Consider the following 20,264-nt stretch of genomic DNA (forward strand, 5'->3'; position numbering starts at 1 on the left):
CCCAGTCCGTCCTTAACCACCTGGGGGACTTTTAGAACCTGCTCGCTGGCAGCCTCAGAGGGAGCTGGCTTCCCGAAGAGTCTCCAGCCTCGTGGCAGTGCTGCTACGCGCCAGGAGGCGGTGGGGCCGGGGGGGGGTGGGGGGTGGCAGTGTCCCCTGGCTGACGCGGAGCCCTGGGCTGCGAGCGCTGCTGGCTCTGGGAGACCGAGGGCTGCAAGCCTTAGCCAGGGGCTCCAGCTGTCCACCAGGGCCGAGCCTTCGTCCAGTGGGCTGCCCCCAGGTGGGACCCCTACTCCCCCGGTCCCCCAAGAACCCCGTGCTTCCAAGTGGTCTCTACATACCGGCTTTTGTTTCTGGTGTAAGGTGGGGACGGGGGGCACCGGGGCTAGAACTTTCCTTGGGATACTCACGGTCCCACGTGGGCTACATGAGCTTCACAGCTTTGTATGAGGTGATTCTCTTTGAGAAGCAGAGAGAAGGTGACCAGCTGGGCCTGGGAGGGAGGGAGCCGCCCTCTGGTCTGGGTGGGGCAAGTTCTGGACTGGTCATTGGTGCCCCAGCCTGAGACCCACCGAGGCCAGGGGATGGGTGGTCAGTGAGTGTGAGGGGAGGCCCCTGCACCTGGGTCTGACTTTCGTGATTTGGGGGTGTTCGTGCATGGGGAGGGGTGCTGGGTCAGGTCACAGCTCCTGGACACCAGAGACAGGACAGAGAGAGGCTCCGGCCTGGCGTATGGGCCGCCCGTTCCCCTTGACCATGTGGCCTACGTGTGAGCCAGCGTGTGGGCTGGCCTGGGGGGTGAATGGCTGACCACTGCCCTGGTGCTGGGCCGGTAGGGAGTGGCCCGGGCCTCCTGTCGCTCAGCTGCTGTCCTGGGGGTGGGGCAGGGCTCACCTCTCTGGGCCTGGTTGTGGGTCTCCCGCGGGATGGGTGCTGGGGGTCCCTATTTCCTGAGTGCCTTGGGGGGGCCCAGGGCTCCGTCTGCCCGCCGGCCAGCACGTGACCGACCAGCGCCCCCCGAGCGTGGGCCTGTGATGGGGGCTCTTCACCCTCATGCCCCTCCTGCTCGTTGCCCCAGCTCGGCAGGACGCCACATCCACCCCAAACTTGCTCCGGGCCCGGCTGCTCTAGGCAGGGCTCCCCTCAAGCCCTGGGAGGAGCAGGCGGTGTCAGAATTACAAGAAACTGCCCGGCGGATCCCCAGCACAGCCCTGGCTTCCTCTGAGGCAAGCCGTGAGGCTGGGGTCCCTGCTCACCCTGCCAGTGTCTGGCAGGGTCTGGGGCTCTGAGCCCCTCTCAGCCTGATCTCTGCTCTCCTGGGTCTGTCCTGGGGGCTGCTGGCTCCCCACCCGGCCCGTCACGTCTGAGGGGGCTGGGGGTGGAAGCTGAGAGGATGGGGGCCCCGGGGCAGCAGGGGTTGGGGGTGCTGAGGAGGGGGCACTAGGCCTGCAGGTGTGGGGACCCTCACGCCGGCTCAGTGGTGGGGGGCGCCTCAGCCTCTGCTCTCTGGCCCCCGGAGCAGCAGGGGGCTTTGTCTGCACGTGGGCTGGGCATCGTGCGCTTGTCATCCTGGGGAGATGAGTTCCATTTTCAGAAATGAATCGGCTGTTTCCAACCAGCCTGTGAGGGCGTTCAGGCTGTAGAGAGAGAGGTGGGGGCTGCAGGGGCGGGGCGAGACCTCTGCCTGGTCTCCAGGGTCTGGGGGCTGGGCCTGCGCAATGGGAGCCCGTGGGAGTCTGCGCGCGCTCTGTGCAGCCGGGGCGGGGCGGGGGGTCGGGGGAAGCGGGTCCTGGCGGTGAGCCTCCCTCCCCACCCCTGCGCAGGGAGGAGGGAGAAGGGAGGGAGGGGGTGCAGCCGCCTGACCCAGCCCAGTGTGGCTGGTGGGCAGGGAGACCGGAGACAGCGTCAAGTCATAGGCAAGCTCAGTGGAGTGGCTTTCACAGTTGTGTGTAACTCACCTGGTGTGGCAACCGCCTTCCACCTGAACCTGATGGTCGTGTCTCACACACACACGCACGTGCATACATCACACAGACGCACTTACGCGGACAGGCGTACACACACACGGGCAAGGGCGGATGCGTGCACCCCTGCGCGTCTCTGTGTGTGCTCTGGCCACCAGGCCCGTCGCCTCTCTTGCTCTCCTCCTCAGGCCTCAGAAGACAGCCCTGAAGGGTAAGTGCCGCCTCTGAGTAGGTAGCTGGGAGGCTTAGCTCGCTGAGAAGAGACAGGTGATTCAGAGCGCATGTCCGGGGAAGCAGCGAGAGAACTCTGTTTGTAAAAGTGAGAGGGCCCGTTTCAAACCTAGCCATTCGGACCCCTGGCCCTGCCACCCGGCACCCAGCTGCCCCTCTCTCTCCTTCAGCACCAGTGGCACTGAGCTGTCCCCAGGTGCAGGTCATGGCTTGGGGGTTTTTGACGGCTCCTGATCGCCCTGGGCTCAGGGCCGCTGAGAGAGGCCTGGGGCAGCCAGACCGGGGTCCCACAGGGACTCTGCTGCTCAGCCAGCTCCGGAATATCCCAGCCCTGGGCCCGGAGTCACTTGTCTGCTGTGCAAGTGTTTGTCTAGGAAAAGAGCAGTGAACAAAGAGGGGGGAATTCCTGCTTTCCTAGGGCCGCCCCTCTACCGGGGGAGGTGGGAAACAGCATGGGAAGCGCCAAGTGCATCGCAAGATTTAGCCGGAGGTCAGGGGCTCTAGGGGGAAGGAAGCAGAGAGACGTCTGTCCGTCAACAGGGTGGTCCTGTGGAGACGGCGATGCTTGTGCAGAAACCAAGGAGACAGGGGAGGCCTGGCCGGTGTGTGGGGCACGGCCACGGGAGAGGAAGGAGCTTGGTCCACCCTTCTAGGGACGCGGGCTCTGGCCTTCCTGAGGGTTTTGAGGAGGGGAGCGTGGGTCGGCCAGGTCCTTAGGCCAAGAGGGTCAGAGGGGTGTGGGGTGCGGGGAGCAGGGCGCCTCGGCAGGAGCCCTGGTCTGGGGGCTGGGAGGGGCGGGAAGGTTGGAGGTCAGGATGGAGTACAGAGTCCAAACCCGTCCAAGGCCTTCGGGATGTGGGGTTTTGAGGGGCAGCCTGGGCTGGAGGCTGGGTGCCCTGAGGCCCCCTGGCCTGCCCTGCCCACGCGCCCCCTCCCCATGCTGAGAAGCGGGAAGCACGGAGGAGCTGCACGTCTCCCCTGGGCACCAGCCCTTCTCAGCCTCGGAAGGTTGTTAAGCCAGTTACCAGAGGACTCCCTCTCCCCTCCCCAGGAATAGGCGGGGTGGGGGTAGTAAGGCCCTGTCCCCTCCTTCCTGCCCAGATGCCAGCCACCACGATCAGCCCTGCTGGGCCCGATGGGGGAGCTTCACGGAGGCGCCCCTGCCCTGAGCGAGCCTGGGGCCTGTCTCCTGGGAGGTCTTCGTGCCCGTGGCGTACTCGTGGACTGGTCCTCTGGTCACACAGAGCACAGGCAGCACTGGGAGGGAGGGAGCAGGTAACTCTGTGTCTCAGGCAGGAGGGGTCACAGGCACGACTGGGCCCTCGGACAAGCACGTGGGTGGCGGGAGTGTGTATGCACGCGGGGCAGCAGAGCGCTCAGAGACACACCCAGCAAGGGAGCATCCGTGAGCCTGGCTTCCGGGTCTGTCCATGAATTCATTTTTGTCTTTAAAATCAATTAATTAATTTATTTATTTTGGGCCGTGTTGGGTGTGCGTCGCTGCGCGCGGGCTTTTCTCTAGTTGCAGCGAGCAGGGGCTGCTCTTCCTGGCGGTGCGCAGGCTTCTCACTGCAGTGGCTTCTCTTGTTGTGGAGCACGGGCTCTAGGCGCACAGGCTTCAGTAGTTGTGGCTCGCGGGCTCTGGAGTGCAGGCTCAGCAGTTGTGGCTCGCGGGCTCTGGAGTGCAGGCTCAGCAGTTGTGGCGCGCGGGCTTCAGTAGTTGTGGCTCGCGGGCTCTGGAGCGCAGGCTCAGTAGTTGTGGCATGTGGGCTTCAGTAGTTGTGGCTCACGGGCTCTAGAGCGCAGGCTCAGTAGTTGTGGCTCACGGGCTTCAGTAGTTGTGGCTCACGGGCTCTAGAGCACAGGCTCAGTAGTTGTGGCTCATGGGCTCTAGAGCGCAGGCTCAGTAGTTGTGGCTCACGGGCTTCAGTAGTTGTGGCTTGCAGGCTCTAGAGCGTAGGCTCAGTAGTTGTGGCGCACGGGCTTAGTTGCTCCGTGGCATGTGGGATCTTCCTGGACCAGGGCTCGAACCCGTGTCCCCTGCGTTGGCAGGCGGATTCTCAACCACTGCGCCACCAGGGAAGTCCCTGTCCGTGCATTCTTACTGAAGGTTGGTGGGCAGGCGGGGCTGGTTCATGCTCGGGTCAACTCCTGCGGAGTCCTGAGTCGGACGGGAGGCCAGGCCTCCCTGTGGCCCTGGAGGGGGCGGTGTTTGTCCCTCCACATGGCCTTAGGGCCACACAGCTCAGCTGGGCCCCGTGGGTCTGGGATGCTCCGGAGGCCAGATTCGCTGACCTTGGACCAAGCTCTCTGTCCATGGGACGCGGAGGACAGACCAAGCTGGCAGCCGGTGGCGCCGGGGTGATGGGTCCTGCCGGTCCAGGGGCCTCTGGTCTTGCTTGTTCCCTCCCCCTTCCCACCTGCCTGGCGCCAACCCCAAGCTCAGAGGGTGCAGCCTGGCCTGAGCCTGCGGCAGAAGCCGAGGACAGCACGCACATGCCCCCCTTCCCCGCCCGCCCCCCACAGACCCTAGTGCTCTGCCCTCCCTCCCCAGCGTTTGCAGGACCCTCCCGGTTCATTCCAGATTGTGCACGGTTGTGCCCTGCCTGCTGCCTTTAGATCCATTTGGGTTGGAGTGGGTGCTGTCCAGCCCGGTCACTGAGAGACTGGGCCTCCGCAGGGGAGGGCTGGGCTCGGGAGAGGGGCCATCACTTGCTGGGGCGTCTGTGATGGGGGAGGTGGCCAGGGCAGGCCGGGAGCCCCGTGGTCACGTGCTTGATGCACAGGTGCGGTGAACACGTGTGTGTTTCGGGGTGCTTCCCCTCAGGCTGACACATGCACATGTGGCTTGTTAACGCACCTCTGGGCCCCCTCGAGTCTGCACGGGGCAGCACCCCGCCGCCCTGCTGTGTCTTGTCTGCGTGCCCAAGGCTCTCCCGCAAGGCTCAGAACCCCGGGAGGGGCCTTCGCCAGGGCACTGTCCACCGCCAGGCCTTCTCCGTGGCCTCTGGGGTCCTGCTGTGGGTGACCCCTGGGGAGGCCTGGTGTCTGCAGAGCTGAGGGCCCTGCAGGACCCGATGCTGGGAGGGCTTCTGTGGCAGGAGTGCCGATCAGCCTGTGGGGGTCTGCGAGGGGCCATGCCTAGGGCTGGGGAGACGGTACAGGGGGCCAGTGCCGGGGAGGGGGCCCGGGGAGGCGGCATCCTGGGCTCTGAGCAGGGCTGGGCGCTGGCTGCACAAGTGAATACCTGGAGGACAGGTGCCACCAGGACCAAAGGGAAGCACCCTCGGCTTGGGGACTCGGGTCTCCTGATGGTGGGGCTGCCCTGGACGTCCCCGCACCCCTTGGCCCTGTGCTCACGTGTGCTCTGCTGGTGTACATGACAGACAGTGATGCCCCTCTGTGTGCCCGGCCCGGGCTGGGGAGCCTCTGTCCAGGGCTCGTGCGAGGACCATTTTGTTGTCACCCTGGCAGCAGTCAGGAGAGGGGGCTGGACCCACCGGCCCAGCTGAGGACTGCGGCTCTACCCAGCCTAGAGCCTTTGGCTTGGGGTGGGGTAGGGGCTTCTGCCTGAGGGACTGAGCTGGCTGGAACTGGGAGTGATGACTCAGGTCTAGAAGCCCTTTGTCCTGGCCCTTTTGGTCGTGTGTCCCGTGGGACACACATCTCTCCTCTCTGCCCGACCCTCCACAGAGCCCTGGGCTGGGGTCTGGGACCACCCTGTCACCACCGCTGTGCGCTCAGCCCTGGGCTCTAGGGAGGCCCCCTTCCTCCGTGCTCAGGAATGGCAGGTGGTGGGAGCTTCCAACAGGAGAGGAAGACCTGGCAGGACCAGGTTTTCAACGTCTGGAGCTTCCCCGGCAGGCCTCCCGCAGCTGTGGGTGTGGAGGTCGCGAGGGCGGCTCTCCGGGGGCGGAGCTCAGATTTCCGTGCCTGGGACCTCAGCCCCCACCTGGCTCCAGACTGTGGGTCGCAGTGGGGAGGGAGGGACAGCCGCGCCGACCCGGTTGGCCTGGCCTGCTGGGTCCTACAGCATCTGTGGGGAGAGTCCAGCTGCGTAGGCCCTGGGCACCATTTTTTTTGGTGCTGGGGGAGGACAGAGGTTTGAATCCAGACAGGGCAGCTCCCCTCACCTCACCCACCACAATTTTAGCTTCCGTTGGCATCATCCGGGAACGCAGGGGAGGGTGGGAAGGTGGCACGCGTGCGTGGGGACGTTGCCTGCGCAGACAGCTCCTTCGTGCCGTGGTGGTGGACTTGGCAGTGGTGGAGAGGAGGTCAGAGGCTGGACTGGGCGAGGGTGTCTTGGGAGGGGCTGACGTGGGCTGGGAGGGCCCCTGAGGGGAGATCAGGGTCAGCAGGGGCTGTGGGCATGGAGTCCATGGCTCCCCCTCGGAGCAGAGCAGAGCCCAGACCAGCCTGGGCATGGAGGAAGTGGTTGACGTGTGGCGGTGTCAGCCAGGACCCGGCTGCCTGGGGGCCTCTTGTCCTGGGCAGGGCCACCTTCTTGTGCCCAGAGGCCCTGCAGGTACTTCATGGGCTTCTTCTCTATGTCCTTGCTGGACTGAGGCCCGGAGTGTGGTCGCTGTGTCCTCAGAACCGCGTCTGGAGCCAGGACCTGTGTGTCTTTCCTTCCCGGGCCTCTTGGTGCTCCAGGCACTGCTGGGTCCGGAGGAGGCTGTGGGCTCCCCACCCAGCCCTGGTGAGTCAGCAGCAGGGCCAGTTCCCACCCGCCCCTGCCCATGTGTGGGTGCTCCTGTCACCATGGCAACCCTGTCCCAACAGGTCTCATTGAGGGACATTTCCCGGTGTCCACTTTGTGTCCCCTCGAGAGCCTCTCTGCCCGTGACCCTGTGACCTCCGATGTCCCCTTTTGGGGAAGGCGGGTGGCCGGCCCTCCCAGTTTACCTGTGACTGTCCACGTTTCAGCCCTGAATGTCCACGTTCCAGGAAACGCCTTGGTCCTAGACAAACCACTTACCAGCGGGGGCCTGTCTGGGGAGGGAGGGGGCGTGAGAGGATGCTGCCCCCCAGGGGAGGCTGCCTGGTGTGGCCAGGCCTGGGCTCGGCCAGAAGACAACCCCTGTCCCCCATCTCCACCCAGGCCTGAGGCACCTCTGCTGATCCCCTTGGTCTGTCTCCTCTGGTTTCAACGCCTGCTGGGTACCAGGCACTGGCGGAGCCCTGGCACATCCGTGCTTTCTCCATCCCACGGTGACCCAGGAGGCAGGGCTGCTCTGGCCCCACTTCACAGGCGACAGCAGGAGGCTCTGGTGGGGGGTCCCCTGGCAGGTGCCATCCTTCAGCAACAGGCAGGTGTCGCTCCCGAGGGAGCTGCCGTCGTCAGCAGTGTCCATGGGCGGACGCCCAGGGGCTGGCCCCGGTGCCAACCCCCGCGGTGTGCTCAGGAGCCTGGCAGACGCTAGAGCGGCTGGAGACTCCGAGCCCGGCTTCCTTCCCAGGGTGGAGGAGTGTGGGCTTGAGTAGAGCTGGCACTCGTGCTGTGGCGACAGGTGTCACCTGAGGTCTGCCCACACCTCCAGGCGACGGTCGGGAGTGCGGGTCTAGAGCCAGCCCTGCCCTTGCCGTTGAGGACCCAGGGTGAGGTACTCAACACCTCTGAGCCTCCATTTCCTCTCTTGTCCAATGGGGATCATACTTTTCCTGCCTCAGAATGTGGAGAGATTGAGCTGAGATGATGCGGGCAAGGGCTCTGCCCCACCCAGTGCCTTTGATGCTGGAAGGAGCCCCGCCCGGTCCCACCTGCCCTGCTGCTCTGGGCCTGGGCCGGGGTTTCAGCCTTGGGCTCGGGCAGCTAGATGGGGGCTTGGAGTGAACTCTGGCCTCACGTCAGCTGTGAGTGGGACAGGAGGCTGCCGAGTGGTCGAGACCTGCAGGCAGAAAGAAATTCCTGGAGGAGGCACGTGAGGGGGTCACCAGCCTGTGCAGGGAACCGGGAAAACCGGCGGCCAGCCGCTCGCCCGAGGTGTGGAAGTCTGCCGTGAGGGAAGCACCTCGAAGCCCCCCTCTTCCAAGAGGCCCTCCCGGATCAGCTCTGCCTGCCTACGCGGGGTAGCCATTTTCCCCAGGGCTGGCTGGCTGGGTGGGGTCTCTCCGTTTCTAGCTGAGCCGGGTTCTCATCGTGCAGCTCAACCCTGACCCCCAGTGGCCAATTCTGGGCACTGCTGCCGAGGATTTGGGACCGATGGCCTGGGGGGGTGACCCAGGGGGATGTCTGTGACCTGGCCCAGGAGCCTCACCGCCCTTCCCAAAGTCTAGCCTGGACACACCCAACGAAGGCCCCATGGTGGAACCCCAGGCTTGGTGGCAGGGCTTCATTCAACCCAGGTGTGCACTCCTGTTGAGGGGCGTGACCCAGGGATTCGGGGACGCCCCATCTGGAATCGGCCTTCGTCATGCTAGAGGCTGGTCTGGACGGGCCAGCCCTGAGAGGTGGCCCTGAGCTGTGCTCCTGGCGTTCCGGGAGGGGTGGAGGAGCATGTGGGGCCGCGGCAGAGGCTGGCGCTGGGGGGGCGCTGAGGCCGCCGGGCAGGCAGGGCTGCACTGGGAGGGGACCTGGGGCCAAAGAGGGTTTTAGGCAGAGCAGTGACACGGTCACATTGCGTTTCAAAACAGTCATTCCGGCTGCTGGGCAGAAGGTGGACGGAAGGGTGGAGGCTGGCAGCAGGTGGCTGGTGGGAAAGGGAGCTGCTAAGACCCCAGCCTGCTGGGGAGGAGAGCCCTGGCAGGCAGGGCCTGGGGACGGACTGGCTGAACGTGGGGGTGTGGCTTGGAGGGCAGCTGTGGAGGCCCCGAGGACAGGAAGGAGGGGAGCCCTGGTGCTGGGAGACCTAGGCTGTTCTGTCAGCTGCGAGCTGACATGGTGATGGGGGAGGTGCAGAGGTCTGCGGGGAGGGGCTTAGTGGGTCTCCTGTGTCTAAACTAACCTGGGCCCTGGGGGGTGCCTGGACTTGGTCCCTGCCTGAAGCCTCAGTTGGCTTCCTGCTCAGCTGTGCAGGGTCAGTGGGGAGCCCGGAGGGCGGCACCGTGTGGCCAAATCCTACATTTCCAGAGAGCAGAGGCGAGGAGCTGGGGGTCTTCGGAGGCTGGAGAGAAGTCTGGGTGGCCGGAGGCTGCTTGGAGCCGAGAGGTTAGACAGGTGAGGCAGGAGCCTGCCGGCAGCCGCAGGGCTCAGGCCTGCATAGCTTGAGGGGCTCTGGGGACCTGATATTTCTGTGCCGAGGTGTCATCCAAGTAGGGGGGCTCGTGTGGTGGGCACTCAAGTATGCAGAGGCACCTGTGGTGCGCGCGCGTGCATGTGTGGTGCATCCACACACGTGCCCACACGGCATGTTTTGTGTGCACGCACGTGTGCGTGTGTGTGTGTGGTGGAGTTCTCCCTGCTGCCTCCTTCTGGGCTCTTCCTTTAGTCCCTTCTCTAGCTGGCAACGAGAGTGATTTTTCTAAAAGCCAGTAGGACCACGTCCTGTCTCTCTCCGAAAGCCTTTACAGACTCTACTCATCGAAATACTCATGAATGAAATGATGTGATTGTGTTTGGGACTCGTGTCAAGATGACCTTGCGGATGTGGGTGTAGAATAGACAAAACAAAGGTGGCCGGAGCTGGTCTTAGAGTTTGGCAATGCCCACGTGGGCGGTGCGGGTGTTCTTCTCTCTATTTTTGTGTGTCTCTGAAATTTTGTCAGGATAAATTGCAAAAGACTTTGAAATGTCAAAAAATGTATTGGGTGTCCTGTTGGCTCACTCTTCCAGATTTTCTGCCTTTCGTTATCTTTGAGCTGTTTTATAGCTCTACAATGGCAGAAGGTTGATAGTAATGTAAACAATTCTTGTTCATAGAGATGCAAATTAACTTCGTCCAGTGGAAAGCGATTGATGATTGCCCTTTGGGTGCTGACCGGTGTTGCTTGTACTTACAAGTGCATTTCAGGATTCTGGGTTGCCTGTGGATGTGTCTGTGGTTTGGATTCTTCTTTGATCTGGGTTGTAAAACGTTACTGCTTTCTTCATTAATGATTGCTGTGGGGTGAATTGTGTCCCTAGAAAGCCGTGTTGAAGCCCTGACCCCCAGTCCCTGTGAAGGCGACCTCATTGGGAAGTCAGGTCTCTGCAGATGTGACTAGTTGCAGTCAAGTCCTTACTAAAAGAGGGAAATTTGGACACAGACACAGAAGACACAGGAAGAATGCCAGGTGATGACAGAGGCAGAGATTGGGGCGATGTGTCTACGAGTCAAGGAACATGTGGGGTCATCAGAAGCCGGAAGAGGCAGGAAGGAGCCTCAGCTGTAGCCTCTGGAGAGAAGGTGGCCCTGCCCACACCTTGAAGAGAGGGTGGCCCTGCCTGCACCTTGGAGAGAGGGTGGCCCTGTCCGCACCTTGATTTTGGAAACCTGCCTTCCAGACTGTGAGAGAATAAATCTCTGTTGTTTTAAGCCCCCCAGTCTGTGGGCTTTTGCTAGGGCTGGTAGGGGGGCCAGGAAACACAAACAGTGCGTGCGGGAGCGGGGGGTGGGGGGGCACTCCAAACAGGGAAGGAGGCAGTGCGGGGCCTACAGGAAAGGCGGAGCCTGGTGGGAGGGGCAGCCTGGCCCAGGACGGAGGCGGAGGTGGGGATGTGGTGGGGCGCGGGTGTGTCACTGGGAGGAGTCTGGACATTTTCCCTGAAGGCAGCATGAGGCTTTTGAAACAAAACCCAAAACCCAACGTATTCTAGAAAACGTTAAAGGGTAAATTTTTGAAGGTAAGATCTTGGCCCTCGAGTCAAAAGCGATTATTTCACTCGCTGTGTGCTAACTCCCGGGCCGAGAGCAGGGTGGGTGTCTGTGCGGAGGCTCCTGCAGGGAGGCCAGGGGAGGCCGTGTGGAAGAAGGCTGGGCCTTGAGGGTGGCTTTGTAGACAGATCACGCAGTGGATGCACCCGGGGTTAGACGCACTGGAGGATGAGCGCGCTGCGGTGTAGACGTGTCACCGTGTGTGCGTTGCAAGGTGGATGCATTGGGTGAGATGCAGGGAGGACCCTCTGCGGTATAGACACACTGGCTGCAGTGCAGACCCTGCTGTGTAGAAGCATGTCTCCCGTGTCTATTCACGGCTGCTCTGAGGCCTCTGGCTGGGCCTGCGCCCCAGGCAGAGCCGGGGCTGTGGGCCAGGGGGGCACTGGCAGCCCTGGTTGGGGCCATGTCCTCCCCAGCCAGGCCCCCTCTCTCACATCCTGTGGCGACCCTCCTCCTTGCCCGTCCTCACGATACCCCGGCCTGAGCTCTGTCTGCGCTGGTGGAGCCCCGGGGTCTGGTGGGGGGTGTCAGGCCACATTTCTTCCCCGGGATCCACGGCTGTTCCAGAAAGGGCCCTCACAGTGAGCCCGACCACACAGGACTGGGCCTAGGTGACCCAAACCCTAACCCCATTTCAACAGGGTCCTGGAGACCCCCCCTGGGTCCCCTGACCGCGTCCCCTCCCCCACTCTCCAGAGCGGGGCAGCGTCTCGCCGCGTTCGCCCTCAGGACAGCTGCCAGCATTCTTGGGGCCCCTCTGTGGGGTGGGCGGAACACGCCCATAGACTCTCAGAGAGGCTGCCCCCAGCCCGGGCCACCAACACTTCAGAATTACTTGGGGGTCCCCATCCCCGGGCCCCAGGGTCAGAACGTCTTATCCTGAGTGGATAAGCTACAGGATTGGGAATTAATGTGTATTTAAATATTTTAATATATTTTATTTTTATTTTTTGGGGGGGGGAAATAGGCCGTACATGCAGATGATCCAAGAGAAAATGGCCCAACAAGGAGGGACGTGGTGAAAAAGAACCCCCTCCCCCGCTCCTCAGCCCCAGGGACCTGTGGTCCCTCCATCAGTGGCCTGTGGGCCTCCAGGCCATTCTGAGCAGCACAGACACCACATTCCCACGTGCCTGTCCACATGGGGCAGGGCAGTCCCGTCCACAGTGTTGGTTAGCCCTCGCTGATGGACATTTAGGTGGTCTTTTTCTCATGGACAGTGTCGCCAACGATGTCCCTGAACCTGTGCCTTTTCAAGTGGCGGGCAGGCTTTAGGATAGACTCCTGCGCGTGCGGGGCAGTCTTCACTTTGAGAGATCTGCTGCCACATTGCCCTCCGCAGAGCTCGCCCCACACCTGCCCACGTCAGTGAGTCGAGTGCTTTGTCCACCATAGCCTCCCAGCATAGCTGTGTTAGGAAACCTTTGGATCTTTGCAATCTAAGAGCAACTCTGCTGTTCAGAATTGCATTTCTCGTACCTTGAGTCAGGTTGAACAACTTTTAATTTATTTTAAAGTTATATTTTCCCTTGTTCTGTAAACAGCCTTGACCCGGTTTTTTGTACTGGATTGTCGGACCTTGTCTTATTGATTGGACAGGCTCTTTACATAGTAAGGCTTTATCCCTAGATACTTGCAAATATTTTTCCTCGTCTGTTATTTGACGTTTGCTTTGTTTTAAAGTAGTTGTGCCATGTAGAAAATTTTAAATCATGTAATTTTACAGTTTGGTTTTGTGAGCCCATAATATGCTCTGCATTCTTCCTTCTGGTACTTTTATGGTTATTTTTAAACATTTACATCTTTGACCCATTTAGAACTTACTTTGGTATAAGATCCGAGTTAGGGATCTGTGTCAGTTAGGGTCCAGTAGCAGACAGACGTCATCCTGAAATTGGGAAATTTGAGGAGAGCTGAACAAAGGGATTAAGGTGTGGGCAGGGGCTAGAGAAACCACTAGTGGAAGTGGGGTCCACCCTTAGAGCTGAGGGGACCCGAGAACGTGCCCAGCGGGAGGCCCGTGCAGGGAGGACTGAGCCCTGCTCTGCTGGGGGCTCCCCGCCGGACAGTTCCCACCGGCAGCCCAGAGGCAGGCGGTCCACTGGCACACCTGCAGGTCACCTCCAGCTCTGGGCGGTGGGACTGGCTGGACGCCAGACGCGTCAGCGCAGGGCGGTGAACGAGTTATTGTGCCGACACCCTGACTCGGGAATGGGTGGTTTGAGGGCTCCCCAAGGGACTTGGATAGAGCCCCCAGGGTGCAGGGTGGAGTGAGGGGCTAGAGGGCTCGGAGGCCGAGGGGAAGGGCCCGTGTGAGATGAGCTGACCGCGAGCTGGACCCGTCTGTGGTGGCCTTTCCTGCCTGGGACTGCCCAGCAAGCTGGTCTTTGGGGCGATGGGGCTTGAGGCTGGCGTGTGGAGCTGAACAGAGCAGGGTCTGTGGGGCTGGGGAGGGGTCCCCCCTCCTCCCAAAGAGGGGACCAGAATGAGGGCCCCTTGCTGCCCCCTCTGTCCTTCACTCGTTTGCTTGTTCACGCGTTCAGCATGCCCAAAGAGTTAGGGTCCTCCTTGATGTAAAATTCAACCTTAAAACAACGCTGAGCCGTGAGCTGGCGTAACGAAGTCCTGAGCACTGGTGATTCGCCTCAGGACGACAGTTTGGAAACTTCTGGGAGAAAAAGCCCAATTATTGAAACAATTGTTTTTGGTACCCTGCTTTGATAACGCCCTGAACACCGGCCCTAACTGTTAGAAATTCAGGGTCCAGGTGGGCGAGGTCCTCGTGGGCGGGGCCCTGACGTGCCGATGCGGGGATGGGGGGAGGAGCCTGGGTCTGCCGCAGACCCAGAGAGAGAGGCTTGACCGTTGTCCTGTAGGAGCCCCTGATGACTGCGCCCTGGTGGGCGGGGAGCGGGGGACCCAGGGCCACTGAGGGTGGCATGCAGCAGAGTGGGGGCAGTGTGGGAGGTGGTGTGCAGAGGGGTGCCCCACAGTTCCTGGCCAGGTCAAAGGAGAAGGTTCCCTGGGGCGGCTGTGGGGAGGGGGGTCCAGGACCACAGGAGGCCCACCCCGCAGGCTACCAGTGCCCTGGCTGGGGAGGGGCATCCAAGGACAGAGATTGGTTCTCTGGTGACAGCAGAATTCGGGGACCCGGACGGCGGGCTGAGGGGCTGAGCCTGGTTTGCCTGGATGGGGTGTTTCCAGGCTCTCAGTTTTAACAGCAGGGCAGTCTGGACAAATCTTTATGAGCTGACCACCCCCCTTGTGTATCTTTGTTCTGATGTGGCCGAGCTAAGTGGCATCTGTCCCACAGCTGCCCCCCGTCTGAGGCCCCGGGGTCCTGCGGGAAAGGTCAGAATTCAAGCTGCTTCCCCTGCCCCAGACCGAGGGACCTGTGGACACAGAGGGGAGCCCCGCCCACCGTGCCGCCGGCTCCCAGGCGAGGTGTCTGGCTCGGTCCTGCTGGGCATGCTGCCACAGGGGGACCCCCTTGTGCTCTTGTTCCAGACAAAGTCCTCTGCACACCCTGGGCCTTGACCATCATCTGATTTCCATGGTGGCCGTGGCCCTGGTGTCTGGGGCAGTGAGGGCAGGTCACCCGTGCGCCCTTTACCTGGAGTGAGGCTCCCTCCTCCTTGTTGGTGCGTGGCTGATTGCTCTGCATTTTCACGGTAAATTTGTTTTCTGAGTCGCTGTTGAAATTCTGGAAGCAGAGAAAATGCATTTGCTCCATCACCTTCTGGATGTGACAAGTCTTATAACATCTATTAAAGCCTTTAATGAAATCCCTGCTCAGAGCTGCCCTGTGAATGAATGTGGAATCGAAATTTAAATTAAAATGTTGTTTTTGTAGCCTGGAGGCTTTGCCTGGGAAGAAATTAAAGGGACAGCTCACCTTTCTGCCATCGTCCTTAGGCTCGATGAGTGCTGTGCTTGGTGGCCCTCTGACCGGACGCTGCGGGGGAAGGCGGGTGCACCTGTGGGCCGGTATAGCCACTTGTGGCTGGAGATAAATGCGTTTACTTATAAACAGGTGCGAGCCCTGCACTCGCAGAGCCCACAGTCTGGGGGGACAGACGTGTCCACAATAGGTGTCGATGCCCAGAAAGTGGAGTGGAAGCAGGGCAGGGCTGCTGGGGAGCTTGGAAGGTCCATCTGGGGTGGGGAGGACAGGGGCAGGGACAGGAGTGGGGGTGGCTTGGCTGCGAGCAGATTCCTTCTCTGGTCCTGCCCTGGGGACCTCGGACACGCTCAACTCCCAGGTCTCTGGCCAACCCTCCCCACACTCCACCCTCCTCCAGGCACCCCTGCCTGGGGGGAGAGACACAAGCCTGCACAGCCTGCCTCAGTGCTTGTCTGTCCTGCTTTCTGGGGTGGCAACATCACCCCTTTCCTTCTGTGATGAAAAGTTCTAAAAAACACCCAGAACATGTGCCACACAGAGTGCCGAGGGGCAGCTCTTCCCGGAGGAGGCCCAGGGACCCCGTGCTGCAGGCAGGGGGACCACGTGGGGAGCAGGTCCAGGGGTTAGGGTGTAAAGTGTTGTGACCGAAGGAAAGAGGGGAGCCCCAACTGGATGTGGCATTTGTTTACCCAGCAAGGGTTACCCCCCAGTATGGGGAAATACTTACAGATCAACAAGAAAATCACCAGTGAATAGAAAAAAGGCAACATAGGCTGTGCAGAGACGAGCTTCCCAGAGAGACTGGCAGTGGAAAGCTGCTTTCGGGGACCTGCTTGCTGCCTCCGTCTCTCCCCAGGTGAAGAAGCGGCCCTACGGGTGCTGGGTGATCCTTGCCACCCTCCTGGGGGGCGGGGGCAGCAACGTCAGTGGGTGTGAAAGGGCAGAACGTTCCAGGCACAGGACAAGCCTCTCCTGCCCTTACTGGCCTGAAGTCCTGGGCCCTTGGCCGCCCGATCGGAAACATGAGTGTGTGGTCCCTCCCGCCGGTCCCTGAGGCTGTCTCTACAGCTCCTGCCTCACTGGTCACCTGGGAAACACACGAGGTTGGCAAAGGGGACAACTCAGATACTCCAAGCGTGAGTGGGTGGACGTGAGTGACGGCTGCAGCAGGGGGAACACATCTAGCTTGAGCCCTGGAGAGCCTTGTCTGTGCACCAGGGCTACCTGAGGCACCCAGGGTCATTGGCTGCACCCAGCAGCAAGGAGACAGGGTCATTAAAAATGGATTTCTCATGACAGAAAAGTGGACCTGGGTGTCCCTCAGCAGGAAAACACAGAGGTGTGTGTTATTCATGCCGTACAATGCCACACAGGGCTTAAAATGAGCCAGGTCAGCTCCGATACACCTCAACAGCAGTACTGATCGGTAAAGGCAGGTTGCAAAGGGTTTTGTTCTGTGTGATCACATTAACTAATCTGCAGAGAGTGTTACGCGTTGGTCTGGGATGTGTATGTAGATGGTAAACCAATGAAGACATGCAGAGATGCTCCAAACCCATTTCAGAGATGCTCCCTCTGGGGAGGATGGTAGAGTCCCGAGTGTGTATCGTCGTCTATGTGTTTGAACATTTCCATGCTTAAAATGCGAAAAACGGGTATGGGGGCTGGGATGAGGCGCCAGTGTGCAAAGGAAGCTGACCCCAGCCGGCAGAGGGAGTGGGCCGGCAGTGGGAGGGCTGTGAGGGTTCCAGGCGGACCTCAGTAGGAGGAAGAGCTAAGGAGAAGGGAAGAGTACCGGGCAAAGGCATCTGGGGAAGGTCGCGAGGGCCAGGTGGACATCCAGTTGGAAGGACACTTTGGGAACCTGGAGCCCAGGAGGCACGTCGCCTGCGTCACAGCCCAGCGTCTAGGAGCAGAGGCCGTGGGGGGTCCTGGGCTTCAGGGGCCTGGTGCCGCTCAGAATAGGGCTGGGTACAGAGAGATGGGGTAGAGAGGGCTGGAGAGCTGAAGAAAGATCACCTTCCAAGGCTGAGAGCGCACTTAATTATGCGTCGCACTCAAGACGTTTCACCAAGTAAACAGAGTTTTCAAGACCGGCTCCGCCATGGAGAGCTGTTTCCTGTGGCTCAACAAGTTTGTAATAAACACAGTTAAACTTTTATTTACGGCACAGCTGCTAATTGCACCGTGAACATTGTTTCATCAAGCAGCCGCTGTTTACTCACTTGCCAGTCAGCTCGTTATGCGGCTCCCTGCCTCCGAGCTCCCAAAGCCCGCTGCTTGAAGTGTCTCCCTGCAGCTGTCGTCCAGGCCCACCGGCCCAAGGCCATGCCCGCCCAGCCCCTGGGGGCGCCCCTCTCAGCCCCCGAGCACACTCTGACCTGCCATCCCTGCTCTGATGGAGGCCCTGCGGGATGGCCCTGCCAAGCCGTCCCTACCTTCCCCCTCCTCCGGCTCCCCAGACTCAGAGCCCAGCAGGCCTCGCCCCCCTCTCTCCCCATCTTTATCGCAGCCCCTCCGCTTGTCGGGGTCTCCCCACCCATCTCTCCACAAGACCCGGAATTATACACACCTGACACTTGGGTCCCCGGCGTTCACCCTTCCCTTAGGCAGGGACCCTAGCGCTCAGCCCCTACCTTCACCCCCAGGAGGCGCTCCTGTAGGGAGCAGAGGTAGGCGTCACATCTCTTCATACCTTTGTCCCATCCTGACCGCCGCCTGTGTCCTGGGTGTGGTGAGGACCCTTCCCTAGGCTGGGCCCCTCAGGGGCTCTGGTCCCCTCCTGCCCACGGCTTCTCCGCAGGCTGGCCCCGGAGTGGGTGGAATGGGCCTCCCTGCCATCACGCAGACACGCTGATGCCTGCCCCCGCCGGACAGCCGCTGGGCCTTGGTGTCTGAACGCTCTGAGTGACCTTCTGAGTGGGTTTTCTAGAGTCCTCTCCAGGCACCTCAGGGCAGAGACATTGGCTGGGTACGTCCTGTGTGCAGATCCTGCAAAACCTTCCCCTGAGGGCCTCCCCTCCGTGCTGGGGGTCCAGACATATTTCAAGGCCAGGCTCTGGGGGACATATTTGCTCCGGAGCCTCTTGGGAGGAAAGGGAGTGAGACCGTTCCCATCCCACCAACCCCTCCACTTCTTAGGTCCAACACGATTAGAGCCACGTGGATGAGTTGGGAGTGTCCAGACTGAAACTGGCTGCTGGGAAAGGACTCCAGGGCCCCTAACCCCAGGGGCTCACTCCAGGGAAAGGGAAAGACCAGGTTCAAAACAGGGCCCGGAGACCAGTGGGTGGCACACGGTGGGGTCACGTGGGGAGCCCCCAGGCTTTGGCTCCGTGCCAGGCTTACTCCGATCAGAGTCAGGACCCCTGGCCCTGCGGCGGCCTGGGGGCCGGGACTGCTGGCTCGCGCGCCGCGCGGGACCGGGAGCCAGTCCACAGGGCTGTGCAGGTCCCGAGTTCCACAGTGACACCTGGTGGCCGTGACTGGAGCAGCGCCGCCTGGGCTGGGCAAGCCCACCGCCATTCTGGGCAGTTGGGTTCGCGTGTCGAGGAGAGGCTTAGGAAGGGAGTGGTAGACTGCGTGCTCACCGAGGGTCTGGAGGCATGCACGCTCACTGGGGAAACAAAGCCCCGTGCCTGCCTTTGTGCTTTGAGCTGGTGAAGGGTCATTTCCTACCCACTCCCCTTCCCGCGTGTCCTGGTCCCTCCCCTTGGGGTCCAGGGACCATCTGGCGCAAGCTGCTTTTTGAGTCCCTTGGGTGGGTGAGGGGCAGAGCTGTCACGACCACACCGAAGTGCTGTGGTGAACAGAGGGCTGTGGCGTCTGGGCCAGTGACTGATGGGTGAGGACGGATGCTTGTCAAGGGTGTTGGTGGACCAGGGGTTGGGCTGTGTGCGGCCCCGGGGCCTGGTGTGGCGCCTCAAACCCCCTCGTGGATCCTGCACGTGTAGGGAGACTGGGTCCTGTCGTGTCCAGTCAGCCCCGGCCTGTGTCCAGTTCGGGGGTCGGGCACTCCCTGGGTTTGAGTCTGACCCCTTCAAATCTGGCAGGGGCTCAGGCTAGGCTGGGGGTCAGGAAACAAAGAGCCGCCCTGGCTGAGGCCCTGGGCAGCTGAGAGGCCTCAGCTTGGCCTGGGGGATGGGCCACTGAATCCTCAACACCACCCTCCCCTTCCTTCACCCTCCCGGGCTCTGTTTTCAGTCAGTTCAATTAGTACAACTTTAAAGCAATTAGGGAGAATGGCAGTCAGGCTGCGCTGCGGGCGATGCTGAGTGCACTCCTGCCCTCCCACCCCCGTCCCCCAGCTTGGCAGCCTGGAGGGTGGGCAACCCAGGGGAGAGACCCCGACACGGCTGAGGCTGGAAGTAGGTGAGTGGGGAGGGACAAGGGACAGAAATCCGTCTCCCCTGGGACCCCGGGCCTGGCCTTGCTTGCAGAGGAGACAAAGTGAGGGTGCCGGATAGAAGCTCAGCCCCTGAGCCAGGGTGCTGGGTGCAAATTCAGGGCCCCCTCCCATCAACTTCCCCTCCCTCCCTCTCCCCTTCCCCTCCTCTCTGCTTCTCCCTCCCCCGTCCCTCCGCAGTCCCTTTAGGAGGGAGGGGGGTTAAACCTCTGCTCTCTGGTGTTGAGGCCGCTAAGTTTGTGACATTCCTGGCTGTCACAGCTGCTCCCGCTTCTGTGGTCTCTGGCCACAGGGAAGGAGCCTGCAGCAGTTTTCTGAGTAGGGGGAAGTGTGCCAGCCTCTGACCTCACTCCACGGCCTCCCGGGGCCCCTTGGTGGGGTGGCCTCTGTTTGGGGCTCTGCACTCTGAGCACCGGGGCAAGTGGGTGCCTGGCCCTGTGCCCCCGCACGCGGCAAAGGCCTTCTGGGCCGGCTCCATGGCCGCCTGGAGGACGCGGCCCCTCGAGCTGTGGACACCCTGCTCGGAGGCCTGGGCCTCCCCTCCAGGCACAGGGCTTGGTGGGGCGGGGCAGGTGCAGGGTCTGACTTTGCAGACTGAACCCTTTGTGTCGGGAACCACCCCCCCCTCCCCGCAAGCCTTCCGGCCCTGCCCATCCACACTCCCCCAGCCTCTCAAAGAAAGCCTGTGCTGGGAGCCTCCTCTGGGAGACCCCCGGCCAGCGCAGCCTCCCTCAGATGTGTGTGGGGTCAGCAGTCTACCGTGTCCTTTCCTCCTTCACCTGTCTACACTGGCCCAAGACTGGGCGGGCCCTGAGCTGGGCTCGGGGTGAGACAGGCCCCCCGCTGCCCCTTCCTCCCCCAGGCGTTGGATTCTGAACAAATGATGACACAATACTTGGTCCATCTGTGACAAAGGCCACCAGGAGGAGGGGCCCCGGCCTGGGGGAAGATGCTCTGACCTA

The sequence above is a fragment of the Phocoena phocoena genome, chromosome 15 (genome assembly GCF_963924675.1).
Source record: "Phocoena phocoena chromosome 15, mPhoPho1.1, whole genome shotgun sequence".
Taxonomy (NCBI): Eukaryota; Metazoa; Chordata; class Mammalia; order Artiodactyla; family Phocoenidae; genus Phocoena; species Phocoena phocoena.